General features: G+C 41.0%; 1 pseudogene; it reads right to left on the bottom strand.

Moving 5' to 3' along the window:
* Window positions 1-669: 669 nt before the first annotated feature.
* Window positions 670-25863, bottom strand: part of LOC100666956 (putative V-set and immunoglobulin domain-containing-like protein IGHV4OR15-8) — a 35630-nt pseudogene continuing 10436 nt past the window's right edge.

Genomic DNA, 25863 nt, shown 5'->3' with positions numbered 1-25863 from the left:
TGTGGACATGAATATAGACATGGAAATGCTGGTGGCGTACTGGTTCAGAGCTATGGCTGCTAACCAAAAAGCCTGCTGTTCGAATCCACCAGGTACTCCTTGGAAACCCCATGGTGTAGTTCTACTCTTTACTATGGGTTTGCTATGTGTCAGAATCAGCTAGAGAGAAACAAGTTTTTTTTCTGCTCTCTTTTTGAATATAGACATATACAATATTACCCAATTACCCAAGTCACTCTAAGGGAAACTCCTTTTGTCATCCTGCCTTGAGGAGTATTCCTGTGAATGATAAGATTGGAAATCAATCTGAGGGTGAGAGGCAGGTCTGAGGTTCAGCATGAGAATAATTTCCTACATTAAATGTTCCTGGTAAGCAGTGGCACTAATTATTATCCTGCATTGAAAACAGAGATTTCATCAAGAAATATTACTGTAGAGCCTGTCCTGGGACAGATGGGGAAAGACAGACAAAAGTCATTCCTGTGAAAAGCAGTCATGTTCATAGACATGAAGGTTCCCTAGAATCACTGTGCAGGGGGATCCCTAGAGAGGTGCTGACCAGGTGGGGAAACCACAACATCAGAGAGGAAGTCCTTCCCACTTCCTTCTCCTGAATCTGCTGACAAGATGGGCCACTAAGTTTAGTGGGTCCTGAACTCCCCCTAGAGATCACTCCCCTATTGGTCTCGTGCAGGGAGGTTTGTGTCTGGGCTCACGCTGACTTTCCTGCATTGTGCCTCTTGCACAGTAATACATGGCCACATCCTCAAGATTCACAGAGCTCAGTTTTAAATAAACTTGGCTCTTGGCGGTGTGCCTGTCGAAGCTGAGTCGGGACTTGAGAGTTGGGTTATAATACTTGCTCCCGTCATAAGCTACTACACCAAGCCACTCTAGCCCCTTTCCTGGAGCCTGGCGGATCCAGCTCACACCATAGCTTGTTAAAGAGAATCCAGAGACCGTACAGGTGAGGGACAGGCTCTCCGAGGGCCTCACTAGTCCTGGGCCTGATTCCTGAAGTTTCACTTGGAACAAGGCACCTGGAGACAAGGAGAAAGTCAGTGAGTCATGAGTTCAAATGCAGTATCCCCAGATCTTCATGTCTGAATCCCATAGATGCTCACCTCTGAGAGCTGTTACCAGAAGGAGGAAAACCCACATGTACTCCATCTTATTGTGGATGAGGTCCTTGACTCCCAGAAAATATTCTCCAAGATAAGGAGGAATCTGAATTTAAGTAAATGCGTGCTCTGATTTCTTCTGGCTGCTTAAATGAGATTTGCATGTGGGATGTGCATTTGCATGCAAAGTTGAAAAACAGTGAAGGGAGGTCCCTTTTTCTAAGGTTCTCACTGGATAAAAGTTGCTGAATGTTCCTTTGGGAGAATACAGTCCTCATTCTGGGTCTTCACTTCACCAAGCCCAGAATTCTCTTAAGCCACACTAGAACATATTAAGATCAGGGAGCCAGATGCAACAAAGGATCAAGGACACATTTGGGAATAGGGTCAATAAACCTCTTCTTCCAAGGATGGATAGATAGATAGATAAATACATACATAGAATACATAGATACACAGATAGATACATAAATACATACATAGATGGATAGACGGATAGAAGGATATATAGATCAATTAATATCAAATAGTTACCACAACTACGGGGCTCGCTGATTGGTCACATACACATTCTGATTCATTTCATGCCTCCATTAGTTCATGTTTAAACTTTAACTCATCCACAGTGTTGAGACAGCAGCTAAATGGACCAAAAATATCAAATTCAGACAAAATTCAGTCTAAAGTGTTTATCATACATTCAAATGACTTTGAAAGACTCATTAACTTGAGTGAATATTTCTTCACCTGGAACACCTTTACAACCATGTTTATTCAAGGGTTACTGCAGAGGGGGATAACTTCATGCTAACCTAAAGTCCTTTTTTTTTTTTTTAACACAGATTACAGATTTCTGCATAGGTAGTAATCATTACTAGTGTTGTTGCAAAAACCAGCAATCCTCTAGTTCTCATTTTTGCCAGGAGCTGAGTTTCTCCATTAAATTTCTGAGTCTGTAGACTATCTACTTGAGGGAAGACTTTGAGCAACATGAACCATCAAGACCATGAACACAGAGATTTAGTGCAAAGTCCTCAGTTCACCAATATGTTGGATCAGTAACCTGGTCTTTGTATACTATTAGTTTGTCCTAGATGTGTCATTCCCAGGTGGTGTAGTGGTTAAGTGCTATGGCTGCCAACCAAAGAGTCAGTGGTTTGGATCCACCAGGCCCTCCTTGGAAACTCTATGGGGCAGTTCTACTCTGTCCTATACGGTTGCTATGAGTGAGAATCGACTCAACGGCACTGGGTTTGGTTTGGTAACAGAGTATATTGAATTGAGTGAAAATGATTTCCATTAATATAGGGAGAATAATATTCATGATTCTTGGAAATAATGCTGTCCTCAAAGGAATTACAGAAGGCATGAGTTCACCATTGCCAGTGGGAATGTCACCACCCAGGAAGCAAGTCCCATTGAAAAATCCTGCTGAGGTCTGCCCCCGACATCCTATGTCACTGAATCCGGGATTATGCCCTGTGGCTGTTTCTCAGTGTGGGAAATGCTTCCCAGTCACAGGGATGGTGAGAATCCTCATTATGTCTGGTTGTCAAGAGGAAGAAAGGGTCATGGAGGAAGCTGGAGAAGTTCCTTCTGACCAAGACCATCTCGTGCAACAGAGGATCCTTCTTTCTCTTCTCAACTGCAGTAAGAATGTGAGAAATTGGGCGGGGGGGGGGAAGAAAGCTTGCTGGCATTAGAGCATTGAAAAGGAAAGGAAATCCCTGAGAGCTACGAAAGGAAAGGAAACCCCTGATCCACAAGGAAGACCCTCATCAGTCCCTCTCTGCACCTATTCTTTTTCTTGGGATCATCTTGCTTGGTGGATCCTGAGCACCTCCTAAGGCACAGCATCATCAATTGTTCCCTGGAGTCTCAGTTTGTGTCTAGGCTCCCGCTGCCTTCACCTCACCATGACTCACACACGGTCATATCATTTGCCATTACGGAGCTCAGGTGCAAGAAGACCTGATTCTTAGATATGTCTTAGGAGATGAAGAGTCAAGTTTGGAGGGATAGTTATATGGTTTTCTGCCACTCAAAACAAAAATATCCCATTGCGATCACATTGATTCCAGATCATAGGAACCCTATAGGTCGTTAGTACATACATATTTTTCTACTTTAATCCCTTCCAAGTTGGCTGGTGGATTCAGTGTCAGTCAGCAGTGACCACTGGTTGTGATTGAGAATCCAGAAACAGCTCAGGTGAAGGAGTAGGGGTATGAGGGCCTCAGCAGTTCTCAGCCTGACTCCTACAGCTGCACCTGGACATGACATCTGGGGAAAGGAAAAAAAATTCATCCTTATTGTCAAATATCAGACACCTCATCCAGGTCATCTCATTGTACAAATCTCTGAGATACTCATGGGGTGAAATGACTACAAGGTGGAAGCACATCAACAGGAATCTCATAATTTTTTGAACAAGGCTTATAATTCATGGAGAATACAGCACACAGTATGAACGTTCTTGTCAAATTCTGGAATTTAACAAGGGGAGGCCCCAGGTAGAAATCAGAGAAAGGCCAGGCAAGATCTCATCTCTGATTTAGAAGCTGGAAGAAGGAAGCCAGACTCATTCTCCAAGGATGACCTTAGCCTTACTGACAGCTTAGGAGCCTAGAGCTAGAGATTATATGTGTTTCCATTCTTGAGAGAGAGATCTTTGAGAACGGAAAAATAAACATTCATCCCATAAAAAATGCCCTTTTCCTTTGATCGGGACACACCTGTCTTCTTCTGTGCCTTCTTTCAGGAATGTATTATTTGACATGCTCATATTCTTTATTGATTCTAACATACCATTGGGTGGCACTTGGAAGGACATTGGAGGAGAACATATTCTATGGAGCATGCTGCTCCAGAGACAACAAATATGGGGCCACTTCCAAGCTCACCCTATGAGCACTGAATGACCTTTGCCAGGTCACTAGACTCTTCCCTGGTGGCTCTTCACCTCTGGAATGGGCCTTGTTAATACCTACCAACCTGGATTTAGGAGAACATACCCACTCCAAAAAACCCACTGCTGTTGAGTTGATTCTGATTCATAGTAACCCTATAGGACAGAGTAGAGCTGCCCCATAGAGTTTCCAAGGAGCGCCTGGCGGATTCAAACTGCCAACCTCTTGGTTAGCAGCCATAGCATCCACTAAGCCACCAGGATTCCAGGGGAATATAAGTGGATGATAATTCTTCCGGAAGGATATACACAGAGTTTGTATTCAGTGATAGTAAATCATTATTCATAACCATGAAGCACCTGGATTCTTACTTATTGCAACTCATAGCACGGATCTGAGAAGATTCTTCTTGCAACTCAAACTTCCTGGGCTCCGACCTGAAAGGGGGTCATGAAGTGTGACAACTCTCCCACTATCTCCTCAACTTCCATGATTCGCTGTTCTCAGATGGAACCTACTTCCACAGTTCTGTGCATGGGCTTTGCTTAAGTGAGCACTTATGGCAGTAAAGATTTTCTAGAATGTATGTTAGTATGAGCGCATGTTGACATTTGCATGTCAAATGTTTATGTGTGTGTGTGCACATGTGCTGAGGGTTAAAGAGAGGTTTCCATGCAATTTGAGCAAAATTATAAATGCTTAGACTTGGAAAGTTCTCCATGTTTGTAGAAAAGGAAGAAGGCTGTATGGTGAGAGTGCTGTGAGCATGTGAAAATGACAGAAATAAGAAAAAAAATTGAACTCTTAAGTCCTTCAAGTCCTTAAAACTCTCCCTTTTCCACACCATCACCTAGGTGGTCATTACCTCTGGAAGGCCTGAAACTGGTTCATGCATCCCATATACTCCCCTGAATCTGAAATTGAGAAGTCACTTAGGAAGCTGAACATCACAAGCAGACTAGGTGATCTCAAGAGCTGGGCCAGTCCTATCACATGTGTTCTCCTAAGTCTGTACTTATCAGAGGGAAGATTGTGTGAGGTGAGGTTCTTGTGCATGAGGCTCTAGGGAATTCCATGGATGGAGGTGCTCTGTAAGGAAACACAGGCAGGAAAGACAAATCCATGGACTGAATAAATGTCATCAGTCTGAGGACTCTTTCCTAAAGATCAAAAAGCACTTTTCATGGGTAAAGTAAATCTACTGTCTGTCTGTTCTTATGTATTTAATGTGGGCCTTTGTTTGTTCAGGTTAATTCAGTAGGATAAATTCCTGCTTATGTTGTAGGTGTGATGCAACTTTATAAATATTATCATCAGAATTACCCATATAGAGATGATCTAATGAAATTCCACCAAATTCTTTATTGTTTCCATGTAACAGAATCAAAACAAGACCTCCATGAATCTTCCCATAAAGCTGAACACAGGAACAATGGGATATCTTCCCTAAAGCTTCAATTCCCTGTGACATTCAATCTTATATAGAGAGAGGAGAGAAAAAAAATACCCCTATACTTCAATGTTATCTTCTAATTTTAGAGTCAGAATAAAAAGGTTTTCTCTGGATATTGTTATTTGTGGAATTAGAAGAAATTCCTGACAGTGACAGGAACCTCCCTTATCCTCCCCTGATTCTGCCCCAGGTGGGACCTGGGCTCATTGGGTCCTGAGGACTCCCTGCTTACAGTCTCCCACCACTTTCAGGTGAATGTTTTCTGGACTCCCACTGTCTTCCCCCCACTGTGGGTCTCACAGGGCAAAATCATCTCTGGTCCTAAGCTTCCAGGCTACTGATCAGAGATGGTGCCTGAAGCTCTCTTTCCAGGTGTCCTGGCCATGGATAGTTGAGCTACATTTGTGGTCAGCACAGCTGTTATAGCTGAGCACCCACTGCAGCCCCGTGCCAGACTCCTCTCTGATCCATCTTAGTTAGCAGGCATCAAAACTGCTCACTGTGCTCTCTAGCTACTGGATTTTCATGGTGTCTCAGGGACACAAATCACTGGGTCAGAACAAGTGTTTGTTGGAGACAAGAGTAAACTCAGACCCTGAAAGGAAACGCCAAATGACATGAGAAACATCAATCACCAGTTTCTTTCTTCACCTGACTGAGGAGCTGATGGCTTCTGAATGACCCCTACTGATCAGCCTTACCCTTGCAGGGAGTTTGTGACTGGGAAAACAATGACTTCCCCTCACTGTAGGTCCCTCATAGTAACAAATGGCCATATCCTCATTTCTCAGGAAGTCCATTTGCAGAATGTTCTTGGCCTTGTCCCTGGAGATGGTGAACCGATCATTCACTGAGTCTGCGTGGTGTGTATAACTTCCATCACACCATATACCAGCCAGCTACTGCAGCTCTTTCCTTGGAACAGATGTACTATGTCTGCTGTGGTGGTTAAGGTTGTGTGCCAACTCAACTAGGCCACGATTGGCAGTCCTATGATGGTGTGATCACCTCCACGATGGGATCTGCTGAGTAGCGAATCAGTTGAAAGGGAATTTCTTTGGGCGTGTGGCCTGCATCGAATAGAATTGGACTTTTTGGCAAATACCATGGGGTTTTTACTCATGCTTGACCCTGCAGCTGACTACTGTTCTTCTGACCTCTGGTTCTTGGGACTTGAGCTAGCTGCAGTCTTGCCTTCTGATCTTGGGATTTATCCATCTTTACAGTCTGTGAGCAAGAGCCCTGCTCTCTGAGCTGCCAGTCTTGTGTTTGCCAGCCCCTGTGGCTACGTGAATCAGGAGAAGCCTCTTTAATGGTCCACAGACTTTGGACATTCCAGCCTCTAAAACCACATGAGCCATTTCTTTGGCATAAACCTATCTATTTATAAACTTTACTGGTGAAGCTTCTCTAGAGAACTCAGCCTAAGACAACGGCTAAAGGTAAAATCAAAGTTTTCCCAGGATATTCTCAACCCTCAGGTTTTCTCAGGTCTCCTGCAGGCTCAACCAGTGTCACATCACACAAGACACCTGCAAACAAACATTGGGCTCAGGAGGCTTTTTCTCTCCACATATTTGGGCACACAACTTTGCATCGGTTTCCTATATCTCTAACAATAACCTTGCAGAAGGATGAAAAGGAGCCCCCAGATCAGTTTAAACTCCATATTGTGGCCACTGACTTCATGGATGCTTGGGATCAGCAGAGTACCTGGGCCTGGGGCCTCTCTCTTAGGGATGGAGGGATATGTTCTGTGAGAGTTTTATGAGAAGAAGGCGGGGCCCTATTTGCATGTTTCCTTTCCTGTAGAGGACTATTCCTTGTAAATGGCATGTATGGAGAGGTTCCTTAGGACAGAGAAGCTTGCAGGGGTAGATGGTGGGAGGAATGGGTGTAGAAATAATTTTAACAAAAGACTTCTTTTAAGCTTTTCTCTCTACATGAACCTGGTAAGCATGTTCCATCATTACCTTATTTAATTTTTTCAACAGTTAGTAAAGTTACCATTGTATTATGTCCTGTATATACAGACAGGGAAACGAAAGCTGTGCTCAGAACAGTTAAAACACTGGCTTCTCTCTGTAGCGCTACCAGTTGGCACAGGCATGACCGGAGCTCAATCAGTCCATACCTCAAATTGTTCACAGGAACTAGTCTAGCAACAAGGTATTCACCACTTATGTAGTGTTACACAATGTTGTTCCTTCTGTAATTATACTTCACACATTTCTTACAATAATTTATTATTTTGTGTAAAACATACATAGCAAAACACATACCGTACGAATAATCTCTACATGTACAATTCAGTGACATTTTCACTTTCTTCAAGTTGTGAAGTTATCCTCCCCATCCTTTTCCAAAATGTTCCTTTACCATTAACATAGAATCAATGCCCCATAAGCTTCTCTTCTAATCTTTATAGTTGTTGGAAAATTGATCACGTACAGATAATTCTTTAAAAGGGCATGATGCTCAAGGCAGACATTCTTTCCTAATTAAACTATTGTTTGGTTTAACAAATACTTCAGGGGATAATTTTGCTTTGAGATTTATTTTAAAAGTGTAATTTATTTAAGCCAGGTGGTTTTAATACTGCTGATATGAAGAACGACACAAGCTCAAAAGTCCTTCCACAGCACATCCAATATTTAAGTGCATATCAAGTAAAAAGCAGGGAGCTATTTATTAAGGAACAAAGTATAGTGAGGTGGCCCTTGTTGTCCACAAATGAGAGTCCAAGTTGGGATACTAAAGCGCATTACTGCAAAAAAAAGGCTATGTTAACATCAGATGGACAAGGTACCTAATGCACTAGAGGTGTTTCTCTGTGTGTGTATGTGTGTGTGCGTGTGTGTGTGTGCGTGTGTGAGTGTGTGTGTGAGAGAGTGTGTGTGTGTGTGTGTGAGAGAGAGAGAGAGTGATTAGGATATCATGTCATGCAAAAGAACCATAATTTATTTATAGTGTCTTAAATTAAGTACATGACCCTGGTCTTGCTGGCCATAGAGAATATAGAGAACAAAGCAAGACAACTTGTCACTGCACCTATGGCCATGCCAGGCTTTCCCTTCTCCTACTCTTTTCCCATGGGCACCTACAGCCTCTACATGATTTGGGCAGGCTAAGTTTGGGAACCAGGACTTCCGAAGTAGCCTGGGTAAGGAAGTACTGTCCTGTTCTCAGGTACCTTGAGAAAATAATATGTTATGGACTAAATTATGTTCAACCAAAATATGTGCTGAATTCTTACTCTTGTACCTGTGATTTTTCTTTATGTTAATTAAGCCATAAGAGTGTACGTTAGGTCTTAATCCTAATCACTTCTCAGTTATGCAAAGAACAGGATAGACACAAGGTCACATGGAGGAAAGAAAGACTCCATGTGAAAAGATATTTGATTAATGAAATTAAACAGGAGATTGTAAATAATTATGATTCATATGTTAAAAGCTCTGAAAGAAAAGGTATACTTATGGCAGGATCACACAGGAAACTTCAGGAGAATGATGGAAACTATAAGTAACAAGCAAATGGAAATGTCAGAAATTTTGAGAGACACCACAGTAACAGAAATGAAGAATACCTTCAACAAGCTACTAATCGAGTTGACGCAGATGTCAAAAAAGAGGGAATTTGAAAAAAAGATCAATAGAAATTACCAAACTGAAAAATAGAATGAGGAAAACATAGCAGTACCTCCAAAAGCTGTGAGACAATCCCACAAGACTCAAAGCAATAACAATACATATGAATTGTGCCTTACGTAAAAGTGAATGGAACAATGCAAAAAGAAAAAGAATGGGGAGGAGGAATTGGGAATATATTTTTAAAAATATCCTCACAATCCGTATGAGAGGGTAGAATCATTTTGTTTTAAAACACATATTGCAAACCCTAGGGCAACCACTGAAAATCCATAAAAGGAAATAAATAATAAATCCATAAAGGAGATACAAATAATATATTTAAAATGTTAGTTTAAAACATGAGACAGCAGGAAAAAATGAATTAAAAAGAAAGGGGAAAAATTTCAGCAAATAGAAAACTTGCAAGATGTTAGATTTAAATTAAAAAAAAAATTTTATATCAATAACTTTAAATGCTAATGGTCTAAAAATATCAGTTACAAAAGAATAACTGTCCAATTGGAAAAAAAGTAAACCCCCCAAAAAGAAAGGCCTTTAAATATAAACATATAGATGGGTTGTCCTCAGGCAGAAACTGTATATAGAAAAAGAGGTAGTCATTTGAATAGGAATATTGCATGGTTTAAATTTGGGAAAAGTATGTGCCATAATTATCCAATCTTTATGCTGAAAGTGTGTGCCATAATTATTCTATCTTTATGCTGAGCAAATAATTTGAGAAGCTGGACTACATGACGAAGAACATAGAATCAGGATATGAAGAAGATTCATTAACAGCCTTCATTATACAGATGACACAACCTGGCTTGACAAAAGTGAAGAAGACTTGAAATATTTACTGATGAAGATCAAAGACTACAACCTTCAGTATTGATTGCACCTCAACACAAAGAAAACACAATTTCTCACGTTTAGAAAATAAGCAACATTACGATAAACAGAAAATATTTAAGACATCAAGAATCAACAGCTAACACGCATGGAAACAGCAGTCAAAAAATCAAACGAAGTACTACATCGGGCAAGTCTGCTGTGCAAGACCCCTTGAAAGTCTTCAAAAAGTAAAGATATCATTTTGATGACTAAGATGCTACTGACCCAAGTCATGGTCTTTTTTATCTCTTCACATGCATACAAAAGCTGAACAATGAAACAATAAGGTCAAAGAAGAACCGACACATTTAAATCATGGTGTTGAATATACAATGGACTGCCAGAAGAGCTAACAATTCTGTCTTAGAAGTAGAGCCAGAATTCTTCTTAGAGATGAGGATGGTGAAACTTTTGTCTCACTTATTTTGGGGATGTTGTCAGCAGGAACCAATCCCTGGAGAAGGACATCATGCTTGGTGGAGAGTCAGTGAAAAAGTGGAAGACTCTCAGCAAAGTGGATTGACACAGTGGCTACAGAAATGGGCTCAGCCATACCCACTATTGTGAGGATTGCACAGGACTAGACAACATTTCCTTGTGTTATACATAGGGTTACTATGTGTCAGAACTGATTCCATGGCACCTAACTACAACAACAACAAATTGGGTAAAAGTAAAAGATAAGGAGACATAAACCATGAAAACAAAGCTTCAGAAGTGATACTAATTTCAGAGAAAGCATACTTCAAAAAACAAGAAGATTTTTAGGGAAAAAGATGAACAATATGTTTTTATTGTTCATAGTGATGAAGAAGTCAGTTCTCCAAATGCAGAAAGTCCTAATAGTACCTAAAAGGGACATAGACCAACCTCAAATATATCTGGAGACCAAAATACTCCACTCTCTGAAGTGATGGAACAATTAAGTAGAAAATAATTAAGGATATAAATACACTGAATAGCACTATGAAACTACTTGACTATTGCCATTTATAGATGATTTAACTGAAAAACAGCTGAGCACACACAAGGTCACTGATTAGAAAAGACTTAAGAGGTGTTGTGACTAAATTCAATCTGATGTCTTAAAATGAATCTTTAAGCAACAACAAAGGACATTTGTAGATAACTGGTGAATTTCTAATGAAGTCACCAGCGTGGTAAATATAAGTGTAATATGTTAATTTCCTGGTTATTATAATGTACCACGGCTATGTGAGATGTTTGCAGTAGAGGAAACCAGGGAAGAGGTATATGACCACTCTCTTTATTTTCTTTGTAATTGTTCTGCTAATTTGATATAATTATGAAGAAAACATTTAGAAAAGAACCTCTATCAAAAATGAAAATCGCAAGAACTGTGGAATAGATTTACATTATGGTAATATTAAATTCTTCATAATGATTTTTAAAGACATATAGTTAAATTACAGTCTGAACAAATGACAAACAGATTTAATACAGGCAATTAATGCAAAACACCTGATCCTGAACTCTATAGATGGGGTGTTATTTTCTCTTACATGATTGGTCAAATGTTATAAATAGCTGTTTATTGACCAGTGTGAATTAGTGCATTTTATCTTTAACAATTTTGCATTGATATTCAATTAATTACAAAGTGACATTTGCAACATTTCTTACTTCAGGAATCTTATTAAAACAAATCTAGGTATTTTTGCTCATCATTAGTAATACATGCTATATGCTTAAAGGTTACAGAGCAACACACACAAACACACATATGATCAATTACAAGAATTTGCAGATATGTGGGGAAGATGTTTTCTGTGCAGGAAGAAGAAATACAAGGCTAATTTAAGAAACCGTTTCCTAAGCTTCCCTGCATCTTCTCACTAGAAGGTCCCTATGATCTGTTGGTCCAGAGTGGCCCTGCAACCCATCCCTCTTCCAGAAAGGGAGCTTTGTTTCTGGGCTTCCACTGCGTTTTCCTTAATGTGTCTTTCACACAGTAACAGGCAAGAATACCCACGCAGTCACAGAGAAAAGCTGCGGGGAAAACTGGCCCCTGGACAGGTCTCCCAAGAAGGAAAGTTTTCTCTAGAAGGATGGGTTGATTGATGCTCTACCACTTGTAGTGAGCTCCATAGATGCACTGGGCAGAGGAACACATGTCCCGTCCATGGGACCCAAGGCATGCAGAGTGGTGAGGTATACAGACGCAATTTTAGAATAATGAGAACAGGGGCCCTGTCTCTTCCAACCCTTGTATCAATATTCACACTTAAATTAACCTTCCACTTGACTTATCTCATTCACTCATTATTCATACATTGATGCAGTCACATATTCTTATATTTATAAAATGTCTCTATGTTAAAATAATTTCTACAACTTTATGGGAAATAATATGAATGGTTCTTGGCAATAGAGTTGCTTCTAAATGATTTGCCAAACAGACAAGATTATGATGGACAGAGGGAACTGTCTGTCTAAGGAGGTAGGTTATGTTGAAAAATCTTTTGAAAGCTGATCTCTTGAGGTTATGTGTCACTGAATACTGGAATTGTGGCTGAGATTCTACAAGTAAGTAGTGGTGGAAAGAAAAGTATAGTTCCATCCCTTCTCACTGTGTGACCCTGAGGATTTGGCCTCACCCACTGAGCTTCAGTCTGAAAAGACAAAAATTATCATCCACTGAAGTAAATTTATATCTGAACTTTATAGCAAGGACCTATTGTCGTTAGATATTCTTATCACTGTAATTAGTGTTATAGTCATTCCCTGGAAACCAGGGAGGACCTGTGTAAACCCTCATCTCTGACCACCAGGACCGCACAAGGAACACCTGCCCTGGTCCCGCACCTTTGTGACTGGGGCCATGTCAACAAAACCTCAGCCCCGTGTCTTCATGTGTTTCGTTCAATTCCTCATACCCTTCCATAAACAGAGCTCCAATCCAACACATTTCCAACTGGTTATTCAATATTAGCCAAGGTAACAAAATGACATACTACTTCCATGCCTCAATGCAGGCAATAAGAAAGGTACCAGAATGAAGATTAGGTGATTAACACAAAAAAATATGGACTGTCTGGATGGGACCTGGAAAAGTGGGCTGACCTGCTGTGGGATTGTGAAGGAAAGGATGCAGCATCTGATATCGAGACGCAGATGGTTTCATTATTCACCAAGGGGGTCTCTCAAACCTAAGTGTATACAGAGGGAGTAGTTTCTGTCATGGTCTTCAGGGACTGATGGAACAGATGGGAGACTGCACAAAAATTTTGCCCTAAGGGAAAGACGTAAGAAGTGAGCATATGTTTATATGGGTGTGGATGAGTTCCTAGAGCCTGTTCATCACCAGAAAAGAAGAAAGTATTAAGTCACCATGGTTAAAAAGAGCTTGTGGCACTTGTAGTGATTATTAAAAACAACTGGACTCGGTGTCTAAATTTTGTTAAAATTATTGCCTAGCAGAAAGCAGCAGTTTGTGACAGAAAAATAGGAGGGAAAACAACTTAAGTGAGGTGGCTTTGAAGGTTACAAGTGAGGAATCCACAGAAAGGAATCAGCCATCATGACCAGAGAGAGATTGGAAATGTGGTGAAGGTTTTTATGTTGAGGTTATGGTTGAGCTGATTGATTTTTTTTTTTTTTTATTCCCATTAAGTAGTTGACTGGAAAACTAAGAACGGAGTCTGAACTTTGGGAATGAAGAGGCCATATATTTGAGAACAATGAAGGGTCATTTTCAGAGTCAATGTAAAATGTGGACACCTACAATATGCAGGGAAACATAGCAGTGTTGCTGTGCAATATTCATTTCAGTTGAGTAGGTTGTTGTTGAATAGCTCTTGCGAGGGAGGTAGGAGAGACGATCTGCTGGGGCATTCCTGGCCCTTCAAAAGAGTATTTTGGAAGAAATATCCTCTCCTCTTCTCCAACCCATTTCCATACCTGCATGTAACCCTTGGAAATGCTATCACCATGTCCGTATAGGATGGGAGTCACTGGAGCTTAATGGAGCAGGACCCCCGCTTTGCAATATCAGGGGTGAAGAGATGTACATGATGATTTGGCCTGGGGAATCAACTTGACGGCACTGGGTTTGGGTTAAGATCATATAGAGGAGAGGCAGCAGGGTCAGATGTCCCTTGGGAGTAGGACAGGTACATGAGGTACATCACTAGTATGTGGAAAAGTGATTGAGGCATCAGGTGAGATAGACAAGAGATAACCTAGATACTGGAATCATGAATGAAGTTGGAAAATCTTGGGGATCAGTGGAAATCAAGAACTAACATCCAAGTCATTACATCATCGGAGGACAAAAGTGATGAGAGAAAAGTGTAGAGTTTTAGGGAATATAGTTGCATGGCATAAGACAAGAACTCATATCAGACTCTATGAGACTGTGGGATACTTCTTGAAGGGCTAATGAGGAAATCAACTCTACCACTTCTGTCTGTGTCATGGCATAGGTGAGCATAATTACCTGGAAGGAAGTTGGGCTATTATTGTGTGGAGCTGTAAATTACTATGAATGAAATATTGAACAAAATATGAAGATTAGAAATTATAGAAATGGACTTTAAAAAGCACAAATATATGGAGTTAGTGTTGGAGGAGCATGGAGTGTTGGATTGGGGAGAGGAAGCACAGATCACTGTAACTGGGAAGATGTAAGACAGGAAAAATGACCACAGAGGATGTACTGGCTCATCAGGTCACCATGAGAATAACCCATTTGGAACCAGAATGGTGTATAATTGTTGTGCTCAGTAAAGTTAAGACATGTCGTAGGGACTTAACATTCATTTTAACTCTCGTCACAAACTAGTCAGGTACTGATAGTCACAGATAAAAAGAAACTGGTGTGAGGATGTACAAGCAGTAATGTCATTCAGAAATCAAGAAATATGGGTCTGTCCTTGGAGGCAAGTACCATATTGTCAAGCAAGAGGTCTCTGCAAAGGAAGCTCCATAGAACCTGGACACTTCTATTATGGACCAGAATATAGCTGAACACTCAGTATATAGTGATTAACTCACTTTCTATGCAATTTTTCACATTGAGAAAAGAGTCAATGACAGGAGAGCTGTAGATGTAATGTCCTGAGCTAGCCCCATGGCTTCTCCACATCTCCCTCTACCGTAATATGTGGTCAGTTACTCAATAGCTAATTGACCCCTATGATGTTGAAGTCATTCGCCAGATATTTCTCAGCACCCACTGGGGAAGGAATTAATGTCTGAGTTTAGTTTCAATCTCTAAAGCCTTCTTGTCCCTCAAGACTGACTCTGCTGCCCCTGCTGAGCACCTACCATGATTCAGAGAGGTAATTCTGGAAAAGTGTTTAGAAAAGATGTCATTATATAATGGCAGATTTCACTGTTTTTAATATTGTAACTTAAGTAAGTGCAAAGGTGAGGCAAATCCAACTATTTCATATAGTATAGTGAGAGTGTAAAGAAAAATTGCTTTGAGTACAATAAGTAGACATTTATCACAAAATTTCAAATAGTTTTACTCACTGATAAAACTACTAGAAATCGTAAAACTATAAATATAGGTATGAATGCAAGATGTATAACGTCCACCCCTTCAGCTTCCTTTAAATTCTTCAAGTCATTTAAACATTCTCTAAAATATTTGAAGGCTGTGTTTTTGTTTTGTTTTTTAATATTGCTTTGTCTTCTCATGTGAAACATCATAACATTCAGTTATATAATATTCCTTAAATTTGAGGACTTAAAGGTACACCATAATACAGACCCTAGATGGGATGGCAGGAAAGAAGGAAGGGGTTTTGAATTAATCAGCTATGATAAAACACCAAAAAAAATAATTTCATTGTGCAGTTATATGGCCACTCTCTATGGCAACCAATTGAAAGTTTCAACCTTGAAGATATACTAAATGGTAAGTTAAATTTTCATCTATGTGACCACATAAACTTCATTTGAGCACTAGGTTTCGGTATAGTTAATGCTTAGTCTACGTGGGGATGCTGGGCAAGATGTAGGAGTAAACAATCATTCCCATTTATTCCCCTTCAATTAGCCCACTGAACAATGAATAAAAACAAGCACAGACTGAGATCTCAGAGCTCTGGAGGACAGTTGAAGTGCTGGAGAGTTGAGGTAAGTCCTAAAACAGGGGAGAGGAGTAGAGGGTCAGCAGAGAAGCTGGGAGTTTCTGGCCACTAGCATCCAGAAGACTTGTCCCACTGTGACTATTTTGGGATGGGGACAGAGGGCATCTTGAACAAAGAACACAGGACAGGAGCTAAACTGAGGAAAGTGTAGTCCAATATAGGTTTTGAGGATTGGCTGTGATAATTGACAGGTCAAGGACTTAGCTAGGTCCACTGGGAAGTTGAGACACTGTAAGTGAGTGCTACTGAACCTCGCTAAGACCAGAAAATGTTAACCAGTAGGACCTAGGTACACTGAGAAGCTGTGTGACTCTTCCATCAGCCAGAGTGATAAAAATATCTCAAATAGGCCACACAGTGGGGGAAAAAACTGGCTTCCTACTCAAAATTAGGGACCCCAGTAGAGCCTGTACTGGGTCACCCATGAGGGAAGATCATAAAGTGAACAGGCATATAAAACACTCCACCACACAAAAGAAACAATAAATTCAAGCAGACAAGAGATAGAATAAGTGACCAGGAAGACAGTGTAGCTGAACTTATTAAATTCAAGAGTAACAAGACAAGGACAAGTAAACAAACCCTAATGGAAATGTGCGATTAAATTACAAAAGCTAACATTAGAATTTTTGGAATTCCATAGCATCATGATATTAGTAAAAGAATATATATACCAAACCAAGACCAAACCCAGTTGAGTCGATTCTGACTCACAGCAACCCTATAGGACAGAACTGAACAGCCCCACAGAGTTTCCAAGAAGGGCCTGGTGGATTCAAACTGCCAACCCTTTGGTTAGGAGCCGTAGCTCTTAACCACTAAGCCACCAGGGTTTCTATGTATGTATATATATCTCCAATTTTTTTTCTTTTTTTTGTATATATCTCCAAGGGATAATAGAGTGTTTCCCAGATATGATTAAGAATCCAAGTCTGAAAAGGCAGGAAGCTACACAAATTCCAAACAGAAGAAATATATAAAGGGCTACACTACAACACATTGTAATAAAATTCTTGAAAACTAAAGACAGGGAGAGAATTCTGAAAGTGGCAAGAAAAAAAGCATACTATAACATATTAAGTGTCCTTCTGTCCTTCATAAGTATTATTGTGGATTTCTCCCCAGAAATCCTGGAAGCCAGAAGAGAACGGAGCAGCGTATATAAAATATTAAAGGAAAACAATCGCCAACCAAGAATTCTTTACCTAGCAAAATTGTCGTTTAAAAATAAGGGGAATACAAGAAACACACCTTAGAGCCAAGGACACAAATAGGTTCAAAGTGGAGGATGGAAAAATGTCCCATGCAAAAAATAACCAAAGGGAGCTGAGATGGCAATCTTAATATCAGACAAAATAGGCATTTGGACAATATCTGCTGGAAAACATAAAGGTGAAGACTATGTAGTGATGAAAGTATCAATTAATGAAGAATCATAAATTCATAAATATATGCCCCAACATCTGAGCTCCTAAATACACAAGGTAAACACTAATAGAATTGAAGAGTTAAGTATATACCACTAGAGTAATAGTTGGAGACTTCAATACACTGCTTACAGTATTGGGCAGATCATCTAGAAAGAAGATCAACAAGGAAACAGAGGACCTGAAAAAAAAAAAAAAACAACTACACTGATCAGACATATAAAACACTCTACCAAACAACAGCATGATATACTTTCCTTTGTTGTTGTTAGATGCCATTGAGTTGGTTAGGACTCATAGAGACTCTATGTACGACAAAATACTGTCCAGTCCTGTGCTATTCTCACAACAGTTGTTATGCTTGAGCCCATTGTTGCAGCCACTGTGTCAATCTATCTTGTTGAGGGTCTTCCTCTTTTTAATTACCCTCTACTTTACCAAGCATGATGTCCCTATCCAGGGACTGATTCCTCCTGATAACTTACCCAAAACACACGAGATGAAATATCGTAATCTTCATCTCCCTTGAGCACTCTGGCTATAGTTCTTCCAGGACAGACTTATTCGTTTTTCTGGCAGTCCATGGTATATTCAGTATTTTTGCCAACACCATAATTGAAAAGTGTCAATTCTTCTTCAAACTTCCTTATCAGTTGCCCAATTTTCACATGTGTTATGGGTTGAATTGTATCCCCCTAAAGTTGTATATCAACTTGTCCACCATTTTGTCAACTGAAGTGATTTTCTTATGAGTTGTAAATATTTTTTGGGTTCTTATAATGTTAATGAGGCATGTTAACGAGGCAGGATTAGAAGCAGTTATGTTAAGTAGGCAGGACTCAATCTACAAGATTAGGTGGTCTTGAGTCAAGTTTTTCTGAGATATAGAAGGCAGAAGCAAGCAGAGAGTCGAAAGAAACACTGGAAGCCTAGTCTGTCCTTTGGACCTGGGGTCCCTGTGCTGAAAATCTCCTCAACTGGGGAAGGCTGATGACAAGGACTTTCCTTCAGAGCCAACAGAGAAGACAAAGCCTTTTCCTGGAGCTAATGCCCTGAATTTGGACATTGCAGCCTACTAGAGTGTGAGAAAATAAATTTCTCTTTTCTGAAGGCATCAACTTGTGGTATTTCTGTTATAGCAGCACTAGATAACTAAAACAGCATGCCTATAAGGTGACAGAAAATACCATGGCTTGGGTCAGGAGTACCTTAGTCCTCAAAGGTATTTATTTATTTATTCCTTTTGAATATTTTAAAGAAGTCTTTTGCAGAAGATTTGTCCAATGCAATATGAAGTTGGATTTCCTGACTGCTACTTCCAAGGATGTTGATTGTGGATCCAAGTAAAATGAAATTTTTGGTAACTTCAGTATTTTCTCAGTTTGTCATCATATTGTTTATTGATCCAGTTGTGAAGATTTTTGTTTTCTCTATGTTGAGGCGTAATCCATACTGAAGGCTGTGATCTTTTATCTTCATCAATAAGTGCTTCAAGTCCTCTTCACTTTCAGCAAGGAAGGTTGTTTCATCTGCATATCACAGCTTATTAATGATTCTCCCTCAAAACCTGTTGTTGTGTTCTTCTTCATGTAGTCCAACTTCTCAGATTAATATACATTCTACTCCAGGGCAGTTGGATCATTCCCCAGGACAGACCACATATTACGTCACAGAGCAAGATTTATAAATTTAAAAATCTACTGAAATCATTCAAAGTATTTTTCCTTACCAAAAGGAGTGAAGCTACAAGTCTATATCAGAAAAAAGGGAAAATACACAAATATATGAAAATTAAGCAATAAAATATTAAAATACCAATGGCTCAAGGAAGAAATCACACGTCATAGAGTGAACCAAAGATGGCATTCAGGTGGCTAACAGACGTTTTAGGAAATGATCATGATCACTAACCATTCGAGAAATGGAAAATCAAATCTACATTTAGATACCGTCAATCCTCAACAAGGGAGGTGGAGCCAAGATGGCAGAATATACAGAAGTTTCCAGTGAGCCCTCTTTGCAACAAAGATTCAAAAAAACAACTAAGATGAGTATATTCATGACAAGCCAGGAGCCCTGAGGATCAAAGGCAAGCTTAGAAAACGAACTGAGGGGCAAGGGCAGGAAAAGACCATTCAGAAGTGGAGAGGAGTTACCGGACCTGAATCCTGGGGAGCCCTCAGGCACCATTTCTGGAGCTGTGGGCTGGTACTAGTGTTCCATCGGGGTTTCCTCAGGGAGAAGCAGCCAGCCACACAGGCTACTCACACCTCCAGAACCTGAGAAGAACAGTGTTCTCCTCAAAAGCTAAGTATATTGAGTATATTTTACTGCACACCCCACCTCTAAGCTGGCTTCAGTGGCTGAAATCCCTGGGCCTGATATAGGCCCTGTTGAGCATCTAAAGCCATCCTCTAGGTCCAAGAGAAGGAAAAAAATTGCTAAGATAATTTGCCAATGCCACTAACCAGGGGACCTCAGGACAGAAGCAGCTCCTGTCTAGGCATAAACAGTCCAGGGATGCTGAGCACCTTTCCCATCTGCATGGACCTGTGTGGGCTTAGAAGATTAGGCCCTTGTTGGCAGACTCCAGCCGTTTCAGCTGTGCAGTGAAGAGTTGGGTATTTGATGTTTGACATTGCTTTGCCTGTTAAACAGGGACCTCACCTACCCACATCAGGGGCCCAAGGACTAGTAGCTCCACTCAGGTCACCCAGCCACCTGCGACAGGGGTCCAAGGATAATTGGTACCTCCCAGCCCTAATAAACAGAAACGTTAGGTTCCCATGGTCCATCTGCAGAACCCACCCACCTGCACGCTGCAGAGAACAGGGACATGCTTTCCTCAGAGACACTTGGGGGTCAGTTCTCAGCCCCCTCCCTTGTTCAGAGTGAAACCCCCTGCTGCAATCAGATACCGATACATACACCAATCACCCCTGCCCCTCTAAGACTGTAGGACAAAGCCTGTACCACACACTTTATAATCAGCTACCTGGATGCCTGAGCTGAACTCATACAAGAAAAGTGAATGGACTCCAAGACTGATATACCTGATAACAGCTCTAGTCAGAGACATGTATGTCTGGGCTGACGCTAACTTCTCCTCACTGTGCCTGTGGTACAGTAATACAGGGCCATGTCCTCAGGTTTCAGGCTGAACATTTTAAGGGTTATCCCTGGCGATTTTGAATCTTCTTTGAGTTGACGGAAAGTAATATTAATTCTTTCCACTTGTTTTACTCACTTTTATCACGCACCCCAGTCCCTCCCTGGAACCTGGCAGACACACTGCATGCCATAGTCAGTGAAGTGGAATCCAGACGGTTTGCAGGAGACCCTCAGAGGACCCTCAGGCTGAGTCACATCTTCCACTGATTCCACCAGGTGAACTTCACACAGGATATACGCACACAGAGAACACATACTGAGAACAGTCCCACGTGGAGCAATCGCAGCTGACCTGAGGCAGAACAGGCATTACCTTTGACAGTGATAAGAATGGAATCCCAGGTGTGTCCCTATGTTGTGGACACTGAGGCAGATCCTCCAGAACCTGTAGAGACAGGGGAACATCTGCTTTTCATAAGCAGGGAAGGGTCCACATTTACATGTCTGTCTCCCTGTGTACATGTATCAGCCATTCATCAGGGCATGTCCCTCTCTGCCTCTGGGTTTCAGGGAAGGCATGTAGGAAGGGACTCCTGGGACTTTCAGGAGGTAACATATCATCAGGAACTGATGGTACTGAAGGAAGAAGTCCAAGCTGCGCTGAAGACATTGGTGAAAAACAAGGCTTCAGGAATTGACAGAATACCAACTGAGACGTTTCAACAAATGAATGCAGCTCTGGAAGGGCCCACTTGTTTATACCAAGAAATTTGAAAGACAGCTACCTGCTCAACCTGCTGTTAGAGATCCATATTTATGCCTATTGCCAAGAAAAGTGATCCTACAGAATTTGGAAATTATCAGACAATATCATTAATATCACATGCACAAAAAATTTTGCTGAAGATCGTTCAAAAGCCATGTGAGAGCAGATTGCCATGTTCTCAAGCCCTATGTGAAAATAATGTCCTGTAGATTGAATTATTCCACCTCAGTGAAATTTCTAGAGGTCTGGTATGTGGGGCATGTGGAGACAGTCCTTCTAAAGTGAAGGATAAGTTATTGGATCTGGCCTCTCCAACTAAAAAGGAGGCACAAAGCCTGGTGGGCCACTTTGTATTTTGGAGTCAACATATCCCTCATTGGGGTGAGCTACTGTGGCCTACTTAGCACGTAACTCAAAAAGCTGCAAGTGTTGAGTGAGGCCCAGAATAAGAGACGGCTTTGCAACAGGTTCAGGCTGCCATGCAAGGAATGCTCTGCCATTTGGCCATATGATCCAGCTAATCCAATGATGCCTAAAGTGTAAGTGGCAGTTAAAGATGCTGTTTGGCAGCATCTTCATCATTACCCATTTGGCTGCATATTTGTCTTTATCTTCATCAATTCTTTGACAGGCCCCTGTTGGCTAATCACAGCACAGATCCATGAGATTTTGGAGCAATTCCTTGCCATTCTCTGCAGATAACCATTCTCCTTTAAAGAAACAGGTTTTAGCTTCTTACTCAGCCTTAGTAGAGACTGATCACTAAACCATGGGCCACCAAGACACATGTGGCCATGAACTGGTTGTTGTTTGTGCCATAGAGTCACAAAATTGGACTAGCAGAGCAGCACTTCATCATTAAATGCAGGTGGTATATATAAGATCAGGCCCGAGTACGATATGAAGGCACAAGTAAGGCACATGAGGAAGTGGCCAAAATGTCCATGGTCTTCATTTCTGTCCCTTTACCCTTCCCCTCCCAGTCTGCTCCTATGGCCTTATGGAGGATTCCTTATGGTCAGTTGACTGAGGATAAGAACACTTGAGCCTAGTTTATAGATAGTTCTGTGTCATACACAGGTACCACTCAAAAGTTGACAGCAGCAGCACTGTAGCTCCTTTATGGGATCTTCCTGAAGGACAGTAAAGAAGGGAAACCTTCCCAATGGGAAGAACTTTGAGAAGTACACCTGGTTGTTCACTTTGCTTGAAAAAGGAAATGTGCAGATGTGTAATTATATACTTATTCATGGGCTGTGGCCATTGGTTTGGCTGGATGGTCAGGGACTGTGAAGGAATATGATTAGAAAATTGGTGACTAGGAGTTATGGGCAGGGGATATGTGGATAGACATCTCTAAATCAGCCAAAGAAGTGAAAAATATTTATGTGCGATGTGAATGCCTATCAAAGTATGACCTTGGCCGAGGAGGACTTCAACAATCAAGTGGGTAAAAATACCCCAGTGTCGTCGAGCTGATTCCAACTCATAGCGACCCTATAGGACAGAGTAGAACTGCCCCTGTGGAATTTCCAAGGACCGCCTGGCAGATTCGAATTGCCGACCCTTTGGTTAGCAACCGTACCACTTAACCACTATACCACCAGGGTTTCCAAACAAATAATACTTTAGCTTAATTAGTAAAGAATAGGGTGATGTATTCTGGGGAAACCAGTCATCCTCTTTTCCCATCCACTCCTGTCATTGCCCAATAAGCTCATGAACAAAGCAGCCATGGTGGCAGTTATAGAAGTTATGCATGAGATGAGCAACACGCATTTTCACTTACCAAGGTCAACTTGACAACAGCCACTGCTGAGTTCCCTGTCTCCCAGCAGTAGAGACCAACACTGAGTCCCCCAAATAGCACCATTTCTCAAGATGAACAGCCAGTAACCTGGTGGCAGTTTGATCACATTTCCATCATGGAAGGAATAGTGTTTCATTCTTACTGGGATAGACACTTAGTCTGGATATGAATTTGCCTTCCCTGCACACCATGCTTCTGCCAAAGCTAACATCTGTGATCTCACAGAATGCCTTACTTGGAGTCATGGCATACCACATCTCATTGTCTTGGATCATGGAACTCACTTCACAGCAAATGAAGTGTGGTAATGGGCCCAGGCTCATAGAATTATCTGGTCTTACTATGTTCCTCACTATCCTGAAGTAGCTGGCTTGATAGCATGATGGAATGGCCTTCTAAAGACACAGTTATGGTGCACTAGGTGGTGGTACTTTGCACAGTTGAGGCAGTGTTCCTCAGGATGCTGTATGTCCTCTAAACCAGTGCCCGATACATGGCGCTGTTTCTCCAATAGCCAGGCTTCATGGGTCCAGGAACCAGTGGGTAGAAATGCGAGTAGCACCACTCACTATTACACCTAGTGACCCACTCTCAAAATTTTTCTGTCCTGTCTCCGTGATCCTAAGCTCTGCGAGTTGAGAGGTCTTCCTTCCAAAGGGAGTAATATTCTCACCTTGGGACACAATACTGTTTCCACCAAACCAGAAGTTAAGTGTACCACCTGGCCACTTTGGGCTCTTCATGGCTCTGGATTAAGAGGCAAAGAAGGGAGTTACCATACTAGTGGCGTGATTGATCCTGATTACCAAGGGGAAATTAGATTGATATTACATATTGGAGTTAAAGAAGAGAGTGTGTGGAACACAGGTAATCCCTTAGGTCATTTCCTAGTACAGCATGCCCAGTGATTAAAGTCAATGGAATACTACAGCAACCCAAATCTCACAGGACTATTAATGGCACAGAACCTTCAGGAATGAAGGTTTGGTTCACCCTACCAGGCACAGAACCATGAACAGCTGAGATACTTGCTGAGAGTAAATGGAATACAGAATGGGTACTGGAAGAAGGTAGTTCTAAATACCAGCTATGACCACGATACCAACTGCGGAAATGAGGAGTACAATTGTTATGAGTATTCCTTCCTTGTAAGTGTGTATCAAATAGTTTTGTTTTCTTCACTTATAAAATCTGTGATGCAGATGGGGCTAGTGCATTTTGGTTTTATGCATGTTAGTTTTTTCATGTTAGGCACAAGTAAGACTTTTCCAATACAATGTGATTGGCCGAACCTTTGAAAAGGGAGTTTACTTGGGGGTGTGGCCTGCATCCAGTATATATACAAATGTTCTGGCAAAGCTCCCTTGCTTTTGATTCTGCATCCAGTTCTTCACCACCTGACTTCAGGTTCTTGAAACCTGAGTCAGTGGTCTGTCATATTGCCTATGGATCTAGGGATGCATCATCCTCCACAGTCTTTGAGAGAACAATTGCCGTATTAGCTGACCTACTTTTCAAGGGGTTGTTAGCCCCTGCAGCTATGTGAGTCAGGACGAAACATCAGGCTGATACCTAACACACTTGGGCTTTGGACTTGCCAGCTTCTACAAGTGTGTGTGCTGTTTCTTTGAGATAAATCTCTCTCTGTATATAAATATTTATGTATATACATATATATGTATACATACACTCACTTCACTGGTTTTACTCTAGAGAATACAGCTTAAGAGAAATAATTTTGAGTGGAAATACTATAAAATTACCATTAAAAAAATGATTGCCATATTGGATAAAAAAATCAAAACCAGCAATATGTTGTTTATAAGAAAGTGACTTTCAATATATATGTTATTGTTAGGTGCTGTCAAAATGGTTCTGACTTATAGTGACCCTATATACAACAGAATGAAACACTACCTGCTCCTGCACCATCCTCACAATCTTTGTTATGCTTAAGATCATTCTTGCAGCTACTGTGACAATACACCTCATTGTGGGTCTTCCTCTTTTTCACTGACCTTCTACTTTACCAAGCCTGATGTCCTTCTCCAGGGGCTAGTCCTTCCTGATAACATGTTCAAAGTAAGTGAGACAGTCTCACCATCCTTGCTTCTAAGGAGCATTCGAGCTGTACTTTCTTCCGTGGCAACTTTGTTCCTTCTTCTGGCAGTCCATGATATAGACAATATTCTTCACAAACACCAAGTTTCAAAGGCATCAGTTTTTCATTGGTCTTCCTTATTCATTATTCAGCTTTTACATGCATATGAGTTGATTGAAAATGGTTTGAGTCTGGCACACTTTAGACTTCAAAGTGATATTTATGCTTTTTTAACTTTTTAAAGAGGCATTTGCAACAGATTTCCCCAATGCAATATGATGTTTAATTTCTTGACTGCTGTTTTCATGGGCCCTGGTGGTGCTAAGCGTTTGGCTGCTAATCAAAATGTTGGCAGTACAAATGCACCAGCTGCTCATTGAAAACCATATGGGACAGATCTATTCTGTCGTATAGGGTTGCTATAAGTCAGAATTGACTCAATGGCAATGGGTTTTTGTTCTGTTTTGTTCTGTCTTTGGCTTCCACAATTCGTTGATTGTGGATCCAAGTAAAATGA

The sequence above is a fragment of the Loxodonta africana genome, chromosome 21, assembly GCF_030014295.1.
Source record: "Loxodonta africana isolate mLoxAfr1 chromosome 21, mLoxAfr1.hap2, whole genome shotgun sequence".
Classification (NCBI taxonomy): Eukaryota; Metazoa; Chordata; class Mammalia; order Proboscidea; family Elephantidae; genus Loxodonta; species Loxodonta africana.
This window is presented reverse-complemented; position numbering and strand designations above follow the sequence as displayed.